The sequence below is a fragment of the Hemitrygon akajei genome, chromosome 1 (assembly GCF_048418815.1).
Source record: "Hemitrygon akajei chromosome 1, sHemAka1.3, whole genome shotgun sequence".
Taxonomy (NCBI): domain Eukaryota; kingdom Metazoa; phylum Chordata; class Chondrichthyes; order Myliobatiformes; family Dasyatidae; genus Hemitrygon; species Hemitrygon akajei.
In genome coordinates this window covers 164,983,561-165,000,848 of record NC_133124.1, presented here as the reverse complement: position 1 = coordinate 165,000,848, position 17,288 = coordinate 164,983,561, and the positions used below count along the sequence as shown (strand labels likewise).

General features: G+C 42.7%; 1 protein-coding gene and 1 long non-coding RNA gene across 2 annotated transcripts in view; both read right to left on the bottom strand.

Moving 5' to 3' along the window:
• The window catches only part of LOC140732028 (uncharacterized), a 559,606-nt gene that overhangs the window by 514,292 nt on the left and 28,026 nt on the right, over nucleotides 1-17,288 (bottom strand). The window lies entirely within an intron of this gene.
• Nucleotides 7,095-7,649, bottom strand: LOC140735356 (uncharacterized). The gene is made up of 3 exons (XR_012100740.1): nucleotides 7,593-7,649; nucleotides 7,462-7,507; nucleotides 7,095-7,348 (listed from the first exon to the last, which is right to left on the bottom strand). It is a non-coding gene; the product is annotated as an uncharacterized lncRNA (long non-coding RNA).

The following is a 17,288-nucleotide window of genomic DNA, read 5'->3' as shown; positions in this document are numbered from 1 at the left end:
GGACTTAAAGAAGACTTTTCACTCACGATCCCCATACAGTCTGACAGAGCTAAAGCAGTTTTGTAAAGAAGAATGGGAAAAAAAATTGCAGTGTACAGATGTGAAAAGCTGTTAGGGATCTATCCACACAGACTCAAGGTTGTAATTGTTACCAGAGATGCATCTACTAAATACTGACTTGAAGGGGGTAAATAATTATAAGGCCATAAGACATAGGAGCAGAATTAGGCCATTCAGCCCATCAATTCTGCTCCACCATTCCACCATGGCTGATCCCGGATCCCACTCAACCCCATACACCTGTCTTCTTGCCAGATCTTTTGATTCTCTGACTGATCAGGAAACTATCAATTTCTGGCTTAAATAGATCCGTGGACTTGGCCTCCTTGGCAGTCTGTGGAAGAGCATTCCACAGTTTCACTCCTCTCTGGCTAAAAAAAATCCTCCTTACCTCTGGTCTAAAAGGTCTCCGATTAACTTTGAGGCTGTGCCCTCTAGTTCTCAATACCTCCACCATATGAAACATCCTCTCCACATCCACCTTATCTAGTCCTTTCAACTTGGTAGGTTTCAAAGAGATTCCCTGCATTCTTCTAAATTCCAGTGAGTACAGGCCCAAAGCTGCCAAACACACCTCACATGTTAACCTCTTCATTCCCAGAATCATCCTCATGAACCTCCTCTGGACTCTCTCCAATGACAACATGTCCTTTCTGAGATATCGGGCCCAAAACTGTTGACAATACTTGTGACTAGCCTGACTAGTGTCTTATAAAGCCTCAGCCTTATCTCCTTGCTTTTATATTCTATTCCTCTTGAAATAAATGCCAACATTGCATTTGCCTTTTTTACCACAGACTCAACCTGTAAATTAACCTTTGCATGAGGACTCCTAAGTCCCTCTGCCCCTCTGATGTTTGAACCTTCTCCCCATTTAGAGAATAATCCATACTATTGTTCCTTTTACTAAAGTGCATTACCGTTCATTTCCCAACACTGTATTCCATCTGCCACATCTTTGCCAATTCCTCCAACTTGTCTAAGTCTTTCCGCAATCACATTGCTTCCTCAGTACTACCTACCCCTCCACCTATCTTCATATCATCTGCAAACTTTGCCACAAAGCCATCAATTCCATTATCTAAATCATTGACAAACAATGTGAAAAGTAGCAGTCCCAATACTGACCCCTGAGGAACACCACTAGTCACTGGCAGCCAACCAGAAAAGGCCCCTTTTATTCCCACTCACTGTCTCCTGTCTGTCAGCCATTCCTTTGTCCATGCCAGTATCTTTCCTGCAACGCTATAGGATTTTATCTTCTTAAGCATGATCTTATGCAGTCAATTGTTTTGTGTTTTATATTTGTAATTAATTTAGACCACTTTGTAGAGATTTGTTTTCACTTTGACATGAAAAGGAATTTTTCTGTTGATCAGTGTCAAAAGAAGCCAAATTAAATCCACTGAGTTTCAATGTTGTAAATATTGCACTCTATACTAAAAAAATACACACACACACACACTCACAGTTCTTTTCCTATTATTATGTTTTGTATTGTACAGCAGCCGAAAAGTCAACAAATTTCATGATATATCTGTGATAGTAAACCTAATTCTGGTTCTGATACTCTGACGGTGGAAACTACGGGAAGCTGGAGTATTTTTAAATGGTGAGACCTGGGCTTTCGTGAACATGGATCGTTGAAAGTGAACACACAGTCTCAACAAGTGACTATAATATGAAAAAGCCTGATGCAGTGTCTCGACACAAAATGTCAACACTCCTTTGCCTCACCAGACTGTGGAGTTACTCCAGCAGATCGTCTTGTGCTCCATAGCACAACATCTGCAGTGTCTTGTGTCTCCACATCCCTGACTGCAGGACGATCATTGCACAAGAATAATGACATAATATTCCAATTACATCATCAGATTGCCTGGAATATTGTGTACAGATTTTCTCTCCCTGGGATCCATTTTACACGAAGCACCATCCCCTCAGCAGAGACCATAGGTTCATCTCCATCAAGACTTGTAACCACATCAACTGAGCCCTGGCTACATGTAGTAAACCTTTTCCTAGAGTGACCCCTCCTTTCTCCCTCTGAGGTTATTCAGTGTTTAATGAGACTCCAGAGTGTGTATCAGAAACATGATGTAACAGAGGAGACTCACGTCTGTTCCACTGGGAACTCTTCCTTCCAGGATCATGTGTAACACTTGCTTTGTCATATCCATGTTCTCCAGTGCATTCCATCCATGTGTATCCAACAACTTCATAGTCTGTATTCTGTAGGGTAAGAGCTGTGAACTCTCAAGAAGAAGTACATGTGTTTAGTACCTTTCAGGGAGAGTGAAGTTCTGTGTGATGAAGGACACAGGGCAGCCAATCTTCACACAGCAAGATCCCATAATCAGCAGAATATCTGCTTTTGACAGCTAAAAATGCACACTGGGACAGGGGAGAATTCCTTGTTTTTCTCTCAGTAACGGGATTCCCAGGACATGGGAGAAATCCCTGTTCTTCCCTCAGTGATAGGATTTCTGAGGATAGGGATTAATATTTTCTCCCTTGCTGTCACAGGACTGTTTAGATCTCCTCTGAGAGGGCAGAGGAATCCTTGGCATACAGACCCTGAGAGACTCTGACTGCAGCAACATTATCTTGATTACTCTGTTTAACTCTCTGGATTCACCTTTCTATATAGAACCTCCCAGTTCAACAAGGAAACCAAATTACTAAGCATAGCCTTGGGATGGGAGAAACAGAGAATGTGGAGAATACTCAGCAGATCAGGCATCATCCACAGAGAAAGGGACAGCGAATGTATCTGAATGATGATCCTTCAGCATTAACCTTGTGTGTTTCTTTCCCCACTGATACTGCCTGATCTGCTGAATATTTCCAACATTCTCCGTCTCTATTTCACATTCCAGTTTCTGCAGTTTTCCGCTTTCCCACAGCCTGACCAATCTGGGAATCTGGTAGTCAGAACCCCCATTCTGGACCAGTGATCCAGAGACCGAGAGTTCAACTCCCATCCCAGTGGCTGAGACCTGCAGTTTAAAATTCCCCTCAGTAACAAGTATACCTCGTTAGATACTGCTGGGAGTGGGGAATAACCTATCCAGGCACAGCAGCAGCAACCAGGCTGGTGGCACTGTGTCCAGTTCTGAGGTTCAGCAGGGAAGGGTAAAGTCAGAAAGGTGTAATAATAACAATGTTGTTGTGGATGCAGATTTTAATTTCCCAAATATCGATGGCATCTCCCGAGAGCGAGGGATTTAGATGGGGTGGAGTTTGTTAGGTGTGTTCAGGAAAGTTTCTTGACACAATATGTAGATAAGTCTATAAGAGGGAAGGCTGCACTTGATCTGGTATTGGGAAATGAACCTGGTCAGGTTTCAGGTCTCTCAGTGGGAGATCATTTTGGAGATAGTGATCACAATTCTATCTCCTTTATCATAGCATTGGAAAGGGATAGAAGCAGACAAGTTAGGGAAACATTTAATTGGAGTAAAGGGAAATATGAGGCTATCAGGCATGAACTTGAAAGCATAAACTGGAAACAAACGTTCTTAGGGAAACGTACGGAAGAAATGTGGCAACTGGTCAGGGGATATTTGTGTGGGGTTCTGCATAGTTACGTTCCAATGAGACAGGGAGAGGATGGGTTTCAAGTTTTTGGGTCATCGGAACCTCTTCTGGGCAGAGGTGATGCACAAGAGGGATGGGTTGCAGCTGAACGGGAGGGGAACCAATATTTGGGCCAGGAGATTCGCTTGTGCTCCTTGAGAGGGTATAAGCTAGTTTGGCATGAGAATGAGTACCAGAGCACCAGGTCAGAAAGTGGAGGGATAGGGATAAAGGAACAAGGTAATAGTTGCAACAGGACAGATAATTTGAAGTGTGTGTATTTTAATGCTAGGAGTATTATGGTAAAGTGATGAACAGAGCATGGATCAGTATATGGGAATCTGGCATTGTGCCCACTACAGAGACTTGGTTGAAAGAGGGACAGCAATGGGTACTCAATGTCCCAGTGTTTCAATATTTTAGTAAAGATAGAGAGCGAGGTATGGTGGTGGTTGTTGCACGAGTAATCAAGGACAATCTCACATCTCCCCTCAGAGAGAACATAATGATGGCCCTGTCCATTGAGTCTGTATGGGTAGAACTCAGAAAGAGAAAGGGTGCAATCACTCCGCTTGGATTGTACTACAGACCCCCAATAGCCTCCAGGACATTGACGACCTGATATGCAGGCAGATTAGGGGAAGGTGTAAAAACAATGGTGCTGTTGTCATGGGGAACTTCAAATTCCCTCATATAAACTGGGATCTTCTTAGTGTAAGAGGCTTAGAGGGGCACAGAATTGGTTAGGTACATCCAGGGGTTTCTTAAATAAATATGTAGATAGTCTAGTAAGATGAGGGGCTGTACTGGGCCCCAGTGTTTGGTAATGATCCTGACCAGGTGATTGACCTGCCAGTAAATGAACAGTTAGGAAACAATGACCACAACACCTTAAGATATCTATAGATAAGGATATGCATGGGCCTGTGGGAGAGTATTAAATTGGAGCAGGGGAAATTTTCACAGCTGCTTTTGCACTAGTCCACTTCTGAAATGTGGAGGGTGTTTAAAGACGGACGTCAGTGTCGAGTGTATTAAAATGTGGGGTCATTTCAAAGTAAAGGAGGAGGTAGTGTTGGATCCAATAAAGAGCACAAAGCTGGAGAAGTCACTAGGCCACCATGGGACATACCCCAGGTTATTGAGAGAGACAAGAAATTACTGGGGCCTTGACCAATATCTTCATGTTCTCTTCAGCCACAGGTGAGGTCTTAGAACACTGGTAAGTTGCTAATGTTGTTCCAGTATTCACGAAGGGAACCTGGGGTAATCTTGGAAACTATACCGTCGATCAGTGAGTCATTTCTTACCAACTTGATTGAAGATTTTGATGAGGTGACAAGCGTGCTTGATGATGGTCGATGGCCCCAGTGAACAATGTGACCAAGGGCACCATCCTCCAGATGGATCATGAAGCTACTTCTTATACATCTTCTTTTTCCTTCAAATGTCAGTCTGCTACTTCTGGAACCGTGATCTACAGTTTGGTGATGTGTTTTCAAGCCAATTGAGTGATCTGGTGCTTTGCTATCTCCAAGGGCATTCAGTGAGGTTTCAAGTGAAGTGTGCAGTCTCGAGGTGAAGAAGACTGGAGACGGGGTGCAAGCCCATGTTTAATTCCATTTTGTGCTGATCTCACTGATTAAGGTGTCGAGCAAGATTGAAATCATCAAGGTGAGTGGGTGCTCAGCGTCGTCGACCAGCCTCTCGCTTGCTCCTGCCGTTGGAAAGTGTGTATGACTGTGCCTCTCCCAGAGGAATGTCTCTGTGTCTGAGTGCCTCTCCCTGCCTCTCACTCACTACTTCTGGAGGAAGGTCTCTGCATTCGAATGGTCTCTCTCTCCATCACGCTCAACCATGCTGGAGGATGGTGCTGGAGTCCTGGGTCTTGGGAAAGTTTAGTTGACGGTGTTTGTGGTTTTGACTCTAGTTCACGTTATGATGTCTTTCTGGTTTCTGGTCGCTCCTTTTTTTTGCACCTATTTTGGATTATTTTTGATTGGGGCAGCCTGGAGATAACAAATGACACAGCGCTGGATTGAACTGAACTGAGCTGTACTGTACTGAATATGTACTGTACTGAATATTCGTGTTTTTCACCCATTTTGTGTTGTTGTTTGCCCAATTTTTATTTGCACATTGGGGGTTTGATGTTTTTCTTTGAATATATTCTATGGTTTTCTTTGTTTCGTAGCTGTCTGTGGGAAGACAAATCTCAGGATTGTATACTACAAAATCTCTTTGATAATAAATGTACTTTGAATGTTGTCTACATGGATTTTAGTATGACGTTTGACAAGGTCCCTCATGTAAGGCTCATCCAGATGATTAAGATGCATGGAATTCATGTTGAATTTCCATTTGGATTCAGGACTGGCTCGCCCAGTGAAGAAAGAGGGTGGTAGTCAAATGGACTTCTTCTTGCTGGAGGAATGTGATGAGTGGTGTTCTGTAGGGATCTGCACTTGGACCTCACTGTTTGTGATGTATGTAAATGACCTGGATGAAAATATAGAATGGTGGGTGAGTAAGATTACAGATGATACGAAAATTGGTGGTGCTGTGGATAGAGTCGTTGACTGGCAAAGAATAGAACAGGATATAGATCAGTTACAGAAGTGGGTAGAGAAATGGCAGAGGAGTTTAACCCGGCCAAATATGAAGTGTTGCCTGTTGGTAGGTCAAATGTAAAGAGTCACTGAACGGTTAAAGGCAAGACCCTCAATAGTGTTGATGAGCAGAGATATCCTGGTGTCCAAGTTCATAGCTCCCTGAAAGTGGCTACACAGGGAGACATTGAGTTCAAATGTCAGAAAGTGATGTTTCAACTTTATAAAACTATAATTGGCCACATTTGAAGTATTGCATACAGTTCTGGTTGCCTCATTATAGGAAGAACATCATGGCCTTGGACAGGGTGGAGAAGATCTTTACCTGAATTTGAGGGCACATGCTATAATGAGCTGTGGTGGTGGTAGAGGCAGATACATTGGACACATTTTGATAGACACATGAATGTAGGAAAATAGAAGGATATAGAGATCATGTAGGCAGAAGCCATGAGTTTAGTTGGCTGTTTGATTACTGATTTAATTGGTCTGGCACAACATTGTGGGCCAAAGGGCCTGTAACTGTGCTGTCCTCTTTGGTTCTTTGTTCTATCTTTGTTTGAGTGAGTGTGAGACTGTTGTTTAGTATTAATATCCAACCCATCCAGTTCTGTCCATTTGTAAGTGAAACCTGCTGTCCTCACCCAGTCAGACCCCATGAGTCCCAGCTGATTGTTCACTGATATCAGGGACGTGCATTTAACTGGCAAGTTTCCCAGCCTCAGGACCTCTTGAGGCACTTTCCAACCAATAGACTGGAGTGATGTTAATTGGACTGTTTTCTGCCTCTGATGTGAACACTCGGGTATATCGGGGAAACTGAATGGGCAGTCTGGCCAGGACATATTCAATCTGTGAGTTTATATTAAAGGAACAATAGAACAATAATCAATTATACCTTTGGTGCCCGAGAATTGGGAATATCTCCTGCATGGACATCAGTTTTGGTCAGTGAATGTATATCCAGAGCTGAAAGGAATGCATTGATGACAGATGGTTCCTCAGGCCTCAGCATGCTGAACAACAGGATGTTTATACAGTCCACACAGCACCTGGGAGGGTTGTAGTTCACAAGGTAGTTCCACAAAGTCTCCACATTCCTGCCAAAGACCAATAAGGGAGAGTATTAGCTGCTGAAGTGAAAGAGGTTAAAGAGCTCATCACATTTCACTCTCTCCAGTTGGGATCAAATGTCACTATAAAGGGAACCAACCTCTTATCTATCTTTGGGTGGTGAAAGCAGTAATCCTTTGAAAAATCTGAAAGGAAGGTTAAAAATATTATTGATCTTGTTAAATCTTTTTAAAGCAATGTCTCAATGACAGCATGAAGATGTAAACTCACTGGTGTTCTGTTTTTGTTTCTCACTCCTTGAAGGCCCTGAAGAAGAATTCCCTTTTTTGTCTGAGTTTTTCATGGCAACAGTCTGAGATGAATCTCCTGAAGGATTATCCAGTGAATGTTTCTGGGTGGAGCTGAGAAATAAGAAGAGGATGATTTACATTGTTGGGATTGTACTATAGGTCTTCCAAATGGTGAGCAGAATTTAAAAAAAAAACAAATATACAGGGAGAGTGTGGAGAGATGTACGAATAATACAGTTGTCATAGTCAGGGATGTAATCTTCCCTAATATCTACTAGGACTGCCGCATAGTTAAGAACTGAGATGGGTGAAATTCGTTACGTATATTCATGCAAGAGTCATAGAAAACTACAGCACAGAAATAACTGATCTAGTCCGTGCCATCCCAGTCCCACTGACCTGCACCCGAACCATAGCCCTCCATACCCGTACCATCCATGTAGCGATCCAAACTTCTCTTAAACATTGAAATCAAAATCACATCCACCACCTGCACTGGCAACTCGTTTCACCCTCTCATCACCCTGAGTGAGGAAGTTCCCCTGAAACACTTCACCTTTCACCCTTAACTTACGACCTCTAGTTGTAGTCTCACCCAACCTCAGTGGAAAAAGCCTGCTTGCCTTTACTCTATCTATGCTCCTCATAATTTTGTATATTGTAGCAATGTGCTATACACAGAGCTAGAAATAAAAACACGCAGTCTGTAAGTTGCACTCGAGACTAGTTTATTCAAACTTCGCGGCATTAGCTTTTATGCAGTTCCATTCCTGCCCTCACCGTCTGAACTGCATTACAAAAGTCTCTTCCCACGTGCGGGCTTTCTCCCTTTGCTGGTGAAGAAGAAGGCCCAGCGCCATTTTGGGGCAGCCCTCTCTGCTGACGCGCATGCCATTTTGCAAGTCTGTTCCCCTGCGTAGAAAGTAGGTCGCCACAATATCTCTATCAAATCTCCCCTCAGTCTTCTACAATCCAAGGAATAATGTCCTCACCTATTCAATCTTTCCTTATAATTCAGATCCTCCAGTCCCGGCAACATCCTTATAAATTTTCTCTGTACTCTTCGCACCTGGTTTACATCTTTCCTGTAGGCAGGTGAACAAAACTGCACACATACTCCAAATGAGGCCTCACCAATGTCTTTTACAACTTCAACATAATACCCCAACTCCTGTACTCACTACTTTGATCTATAAAGGCCGATGCGCCAAAGAAGCTTTCTTTACGACCCTATCTACCTATACACTACTTTCAATGAATTATAGACCTGTGTTCCTAGAATCTTTGTGTAAGGTTGTGTAAATGCAACACCTCACATTTGCCTGCATTAAATTCCATCTGCAATATTTCATCCGATTTTTCTAGCCAGTCCGGATCGCGCTGCAAGCTCTGATAGTCACCTCACTGTGCACTACAGCCCCAATCTTGCAGTCATCCCCAAATTTGCTGATCCAGTTAACCACATTATCATCCACATGAGAAACAACAACAGACCCAGCACCGATCCCTGGGGCACTCCACTAGTCACAGGCCTCCAGTCAGAGAGGCAACCATCTACTACCACTCTGACATCTTCCACTAAGCCAATGTCCAATCCAATTTACTATCTCATCTTGAATGCTAAACAACTGAAACTTCATGACCAACTTCCCATGCGGGATCTTGTTAAATTCCTTCCTAAAGTTTTCTTTCATAATTGTTCTCTTGCATTTCTTATTTTCCTCAAGCGTCTCATTTACTCTGCACGTCCTTTTTTTTCTGAACCGGGGCCACAACATCTCTTCAAAACCAACATTATCTAAACCTTTTCTGCTTGTCTTTTATTCTGTCAGGTTTGTACTCTCAAAAGTTCACTTTTGAAGGTATCCCACTTACCAAGTATACCTCAGCCAGAAAGCAGCTGTCCCAATCCACACTTAGTATTTTTCATCCGGTTATTGATGGGGACAGATCAGGTACACAGGTTCACGTTCGAAATTGGAGCGAGATGAATTTTACATTTAGATTTATTTATCACATGTGCATTGATACATGCAGTAAAATGTGTTATTTCCATTAACAACCAATACATCCACATATTCATGCACACAATACTCAGAATTTTGATGGTATGAGATTAGAGCTTGGAGAGATTGATTGGAGTTAATTGTAGGCAAAGGGACCAGAGGTGAGTTAGTGATTTTTGAAAGTGAGGGAGCTCAAGGACTGAATGTTCTTGTTGTAGTGAAGGACAAGACTGGTAGAAGGAAGGAGTCTTGATGATGATGTTCATGATGTCTTGGCCAGGAAAAAGGAGGCCTGGAGCAGGTGGATCAATGAATCCCTCAAGTGGAAGAGGGATGCAGGAGTGTACTCCACAAGGAAATCAGGTGGGCAAAAGGGGCACATGAGATAACTTCGTATTTTTCTTGACATTTATATGTGAAGTAAGAATAAGTACAGGGAGAATACTTTCTGGATATGCTAAGGATGAAGGTGATAAGTCTTCAGAGTGTGACCAGGTATCTCCAAGAACTCTGTGGGAGGTTAGTAAAGAAATATTGGGAGACCTGGCTATGGTATCTGCGGCATCTTATATCATAGCCAGGCTGGAAGTGCTAGAAGACTGGAGAGTGGGCAACGTTATGCCTTGACTTAAGATGGGTGGCAAAGGAAAACCTGGGAAATAAAGACCAGTGAGCCTAATATCTGTGTGGGAAAGTTACAGGGAAGTTTTTTGGAAGGACAGAGGTTGATTAGGTGTCCTCAGTATGGTTTTGTGCACAGGAGATCACGTATTCCAAAACTTTACATAACAAAAACATCTTGATGAGGTGATCATTTGATGAGGGCAGGGCAGTAGGTGGGGTTTATATGGACTTCAGTCAGGCCTTTCATAAGGTTCCACGTGGCTGGCTGCTCCAGAAAGTTACATCACATGGAATCCATGGAGATGTAGATAATTGGATACACTATCAATAGGAATCTAAGAGTGATGATGGAAGGTTGATTCTCAGACTGAAGATCATGACTAGTGGTGTTCCCCAGGGGTTGCTGCTGAGCCCACTGCTACTTGTCATTGATCTGGATGAAGATGATTAGTCGGGTTATAAATAGCACAAAAGTAGTTGGTACAGTGGAGAATGACCATGGTTATGAAAAATTACAGAGTGATCTTGATCAGCTGAGTAAATGGGCCAAGGAATGGCATATGGAGTTTAATATGGAGAAGTGTGAAGTTTTGCACTTTGGAAAGTCAAATCAAGGGAGGGCCTTCACAGTGAACAGTGGGATACTGGGGACTCTGCTTACGATCAGTACACGTGCCCCCTTTATGGCTAATTCTAGTGGGTATGGTTTGTTCAACAGTCCCGTATTTGGTATTGTCTTAAGGAAGCTTGAGGGACGAACACCCAAGTCATGTAGCTTTGTGGTGTGCAGCTGCATACCACACAATCTCATATCTACAGCAGAAACTAAAAGGCAACACCACTTTATCTTATGTCTAGAGCAGTAGAGTAGAGAGCAGCTCTACCATATTCTGCTATTCCAGGCATTAAGCAACACAGACACAAAATTCTATAGTCTTGCAAAGATATTTACCTGAGCCCCATTGGCCAAGATCCTCCACAACTATCCTCTGGCTAAAGAAATCCATCTTCATTTCCTTCTGTTCTAAAGCTGAGCCCTCTGGTCCTAGACTCCCCGACTATAGGAAACATCCTCTCCACGTCCACTCTATCTGGGCCTTTAAACTTTCAATAGGTTTCAATGAGATCCCCATTCTAAACTCCAGGGAGTACAGGCCCAGAGCAAAGAAATGTTTGTTATTCATTAACTCTTTCATTCCTGGGCTCATTCCCATGAAGCTCCTCTGGACCCTCGCCAATGGCAACAACTGATCACAATACACTTAGTGTAGTATTACCAGTGCTTTATACGGTCTCAGGCATTTAGTGTACACGTTGAGAGGCCTGGTGTGGTTGCACATGCCACTGGTGATGTCGCACTTTGAGTATTGTGTTGAATATTGAATATTTGAAAATTTTTGACAAGAGCAGACTATTTGGCCCAACAAAGCTTGCCAAATCCCTATTCATAATGTGTGTTGAAATAACTAATGAGTTAAGATCTAAAGTAGAAATCTCGATGACACAACTAGGTAGTTTGTTCAATATGTCCACAACTCACTGTGTAAAGAAATGTTTCCTGATGTTAGTCTGAAATTTCCCTTTAACCAATCTCCATCTATGGCCCCCTGTCCTCATTGATAGATTAATTTTAAAGTAGCGGCTGGCATCGATCTTACTTACATCCCAAATTATTTATTTTGAACACTTCTATCATGTCTCTTCTTCATTCTATGTCTACTTACGCTACAAAGATTTAATTATTTCAACCTTTCTTCGTAGCTCATACCCTGTAGACCTGGAATGAGTCTAGTCACCCTTCTCTAAACTCTCTCCAGTGCCTTCACATCCCTCATACAATATTAATGCCAAAAATGTACACAGTATGTGGTGTGGCTTCACAAGCGCATTAAACAACTTAACGAGAATACCTCTAGACTTCAACTCCTTTGAGTACATTATATAGCTCAACATTTTGTTAGCCTTCCTAATCGCTTCTGTGCATTGTCCAGGTATTGACAGTGATGAGTTTACCAGGACATCCAAACCTTCTCAACAGTGCACTTTCTAATTCACGACACCCCTCCCCCATTGTATATTTACACCTAATATTTCTACTTCCTATGTAATATTTTACATTTGCATTAAATTTCATCTGCCATTTATCTGCCCACATTTGGAGTTTGTTTAGATCTAACTGCATTGATCCTGCTGCCAGAATGTGATGGGAGTAGACTCTCACATGGTGGATTGGATAGTGGACTACTTGACAGATAGACCTCAGTATGTGCGGTTGGGAGACTGTAGGTCTGACACGGTGGTCAGCAGCACAGGAGCGCCGCAGGGGACCGTGCTCTCTCCGGTCCTGTTCACCCTGTACATATCAGACTTCCAATATAACTCGGAGTCCTACCATGTGCAGAAGTTCGCTGATGACACGGCCATAGTGGGGTGTGTCAGGAATGGACAGGAGGAAGAGTATAGGAAACTGATACAGGACTTTGTGATATGGTGCAACTCAAACTACCTGCGTCTCAATATCACCAAGACCAAGGAGATGGTGGTGGACTTTAGGAGATCTAGGCCTCATATGGAGCCAGTGATCATAAATGGAGAATGTGTGGAGCAGGTTAAGACCTACAAGTATCTGGGAGTACAGTTAGATGAGAAGCTAGACTGGACTGCCAACACAGATGCCTTGTGCAGGAAGGCACAGAGTCGACTGTACTTCCTTAGAAGGTTGGCGTCATTCAATGTTTGTAGTGAGATGCTGAAGATGTTCTATAGGTCAGTTGTGGATAGCGCCTTCTTCTTTGTGGTGGCATGTTGGGGAGGCAGCATTAAGAAGAGGGACGCCTCACGTCTTAATAAGCTGGTAAGGAAGGCGGGCTCTGTCGTGGGCAAAGTACTGGAGAGTATAACATCGGTAGCAGAGCGAAGGGCGCTGAGTAGGCTACGGTCAATTATGGAAAACCCTGAACATCCTCTACATAGCACCATCCAGAGACAGAGAAGCAGTTTCAGCGACAGGTTGCTATCGATGCAATGCTCCTCAGACAGGATGAAGAGATCAATACTCCTCAATGCCATTCGGCTTTACAATTCAACCGCCAGGAGTAAGATATGTTAAAGTGCCGGGGTTAGGACTCAATGTATTTAAGTAAACTACTTAAGAACTTTTTAAAAGCTATTATTAATGCTTTTTGAGAGAGTGATTTTAGATGCATATCATATTTTTACTGAGTTTAAGTATTGTATGTAATTAGTTTTGCTACAATAAGTGTATGGGACATTGGAAAAAATGTTGAATTTCCCCATGGGGATGAATAAAGTATCTATCTATCTATCTATCTATCTATCTAATTTTGTGTCATCGACAAACTTTACTAGTTTATTTGTTAAGTGTTTATCCAAGTCATTAATGTAAATTAAAGAAAGCAGCAGCTCTAATACCAATCCTTGCTGAACCCAACTTTTAACATCTTCTAGGCGTGAAAATGATCCTCTCACTGTAACTCATTGATTTCGGTTTTTGAACCAATTCTGCATCCCTTTGCACACCTTATCCTGAATCCGTACCTTCTGTAATTTGATATTAGCTTCTTGTGGGCTACCTTGTCAAAAACCTTCTGAAAGTCCAAGTATATGATATCAACTGCTCTATTTTTATAAATTTTTTATAAATTTTAGTTGCTTTGTCATAAAACTCCAACATATTAGTAAAACATGATTTATCCTTTCTGAGCCCATGCTGGCTTTCTGCTAATATGTAGTTCTTATCAACTGCTTTTCTCTCTCATTGTTTATTATTGTTTCCATTACCTTGCCTGCAATAGACGTTAAGTTTACTGGTCTACAGTTACCAGGGTCAGAGTGGTCACCCTTCTTATATACTGGGACAATGTTAGTCCATTTCCAGTCCTCAGGGATTTCTCCAGTCTTCATTGACTTTTGAAAAATACATGTCAGGGGTTTATATATATAAATCAGAGATCTCTTCAAGTACACACCCAAAATGCTGGAGGAACTCAACAGGCCTGGCAGTATCTATGGAAAAAAGTACAGTCGATGTTTTGAGCCGTAACCCTTTGGCAGGACTGCTGATATCCTCCAGCATCTTGTGTGTTACTCAGATTTCCAGCATCTGAAGGTTTTCTCTTGTTTGTCTCTTTAAGTACCCTTGGATAAATGTTGTCTGACCCCAGTGATTTATTAACTTTGTCTTTTCATCTGAAGCAGGACCTTATTTTCTAAGATCTCCAAGTCACTTAAAACAACCTTATTTCTCTACACTTACTGGGATATGGCTAACATCTTCGCAGGTGACTACTTAAGCAAAGTATCCACTATGTCCTTTTCTGCATAATTTAGCACCCCAGTATTATTCCTAATATACTTAACTTCCTTCTGGACTTTTCTTTCATGACTAAAATATTGAAAAAATTTCCTGGCATCAATCTTAGCATTATCAGCAATATCCTTCTCATCCTGCCTTTTGGCAATCTGAATTTACTTCTTGACTATCGCTCTCATATTTTCAAATGCCCTATGGTTATCACCATAGAAACACAGAAATATAGAAAACCTGGAGAACAATACACAAAGCTGTTCTGAACATGTCCTTACCGGAGAAATTACCGAGGGTTACACATAGCTCTTTATTTTTCTTAGCTCCATGTACCTATCCAGCAGTCTCTGAAAAGACCCTATCGTATCCGTCTCCACCACCATCGCTGGCAGCCCATTCCATGCACCCACCACTCTCTGAGTAAAAATACTTAACCCTTACATCTCCTCTGTACCTACTTCCAAGCACCTTAAAACTGTGCCCTTTCACATCAGCCATCTCAGCCCTGGGAAAAAGCCTCTGACTATCCACATGATCAATGCCTCTCATCATCTTGTACACCTCTATCAGGTCACCTTTCATCTTCCGTCACTCCAAGGAGAAAAGGCGAAGTTCTCTCAACCCTTTCTCATAAGGCATGCTCCCCAGATCCAGGCAACATCCTTGTAAATCTCCTCTGCATCCTTCCTGTAGTGAGGTGACCATAACTGAGCACAATACTCCAAGTGGGGTCTGACCAGGGTTCTATATAGCAGCAACATTACCTCTTGGCTCTTAAACTCAGTCCCATCATTGATCAAGGCCAATACACCGTACGCCTTCTTAACCACACAGTCAACCTGCGCAGCAGCTTTGAGCGTCCTAAGGACTCGGACCCCAAGATCCCTCTGATCCTCCACACTGCCAAGAGTCTTACCATTAATGCTATATTCTGCCATCATTTTTGACCTACCAAAATGAACCACTTCACACTTACCTAGATTGAACTCCATCTGCCACTTCCCAAGCCCAGTTTTGCATCCTATCAATATCCCGCTGTAACCTTTGACAGCCCTCCACACTATCCACAACACCCCCAACCTTTGTGTCATCAGCAAATTTACTGACCCATCCCTTGGCTTCCTCATCGAGATCATTTATAAAAATCACGAAGAGTAAGGGTCCCAGAACAGATCCCTGAGGCACACCACTGGTCATTGACCTCCATGTAGAATATCACCCGTCTATAACCATTCTTTGCCTTCTATGGGCAAGGCAGTTCTGGATCCACAAAGCAATGTCCTCTTGGATCCCATGCCTCCTTACTTTCTCAATAAGCCTTGCATGGGGTACCTTATCAAATACTTTGCTGAAATTCATATACATTACATCAACTGCTCTACTTTCATCAATGTGTTTAGTCACATCTTCAAGAAATCTGGCAAAGCCATGCTGACTATTCATAATCATATTATGCTTCTCCAAATGTTCACAAATCCTGCTTCTCAGGATCCTCCCCATCAACTTACCAACCACTGAGGTAAGACTCACAGGCCTATAATTTCCAGGACCATCTCTATTCCCTTTCTTGAACAAGGGAACAACATCTGCAAACCTCCAATCCTCCATCCCCATTGATGATGCAAAGATCATCGCCAGAGGCTCAGCAATCTCCTCCATCGCCTCCCGCAGCAGCCTGGGGTAAAATTGTCCAGTCCCGGTGACTTATCCAACTTGATGCTTTCCAGTGCATCCTCTTCCAATCCCCTGGAACCTCTCCTGTCCCCATTGATGATGCGAAGATCATCACCAGAGACTCAGCAATCTCCTCCATCACCTCCCGCAGCAGCCTGGGGTAAAATCGTCCAGTCCCGGTGACTTATCCAACTTGATGCTTTCCAGTGCATCCTCTTCCAATCCCCTGGAACCTCTCCTGTCCCCATTGATGATGCAAAGATCATCACCAGAGGCTCAGCAATCTCCTTCATCGCCTCCCACAGTAGCCTGGGGTACAGCCCATCTGGTTCCGGTAACTTATCCAACTTGATGCTTTCCAGAAGCCCCAGTGCATCCTCTTCCTTTTCAGTCCACTGTAAGTCATCCCTACAATCGCCAAGTTCCTTTTCCGTAGTGAATACTGAAGCAAAATATTCAATAAATCCCTCTGCTATCTCCTCCAGTTCCATACATACTTTTTCACTGTCTATTCTCTCACATCTTATCCTCTTGCTCTTCACATTTTTGGTTTATGCCTTGGGATTTTCCTTAATCCTGTCCACCAAGGCCTTCTCATTGCCCCTTCTGCTTCTCTTAATTTCATTCTTAAGCTCCTTCCTGCTAGACATATAATCTTCTACATCTCTATCACGACCTACTTTTTGAACTTTTTCTTCTTGACTAGATTTATAACAGCCTTTGAACACCACAGTTCCTGGACCTTATCATCCTTTACCTGTATCATTAGAACGTGCCTATGCAGAACTCCATGCAAATATCCCTTGAACATTTGTGATATTTCTTCCGTAAGTTTCCCTGAGAACATCTGTTTCCAGTTTATGCTTCCAAGTTCCTACCTGATAGCTTCATATTTTCCCTTAATCCATGTAAACACTTTCCTCTCTTGTCTGCTCCTATTGCTCTCCAATGCTATGGTAAAGAAGATAGAATGTGATCACTATCTCCAAAAACTCCCCCACTGAGTGATCTGACACCTGACCAGGTTCATCTCCCAATATCAGAT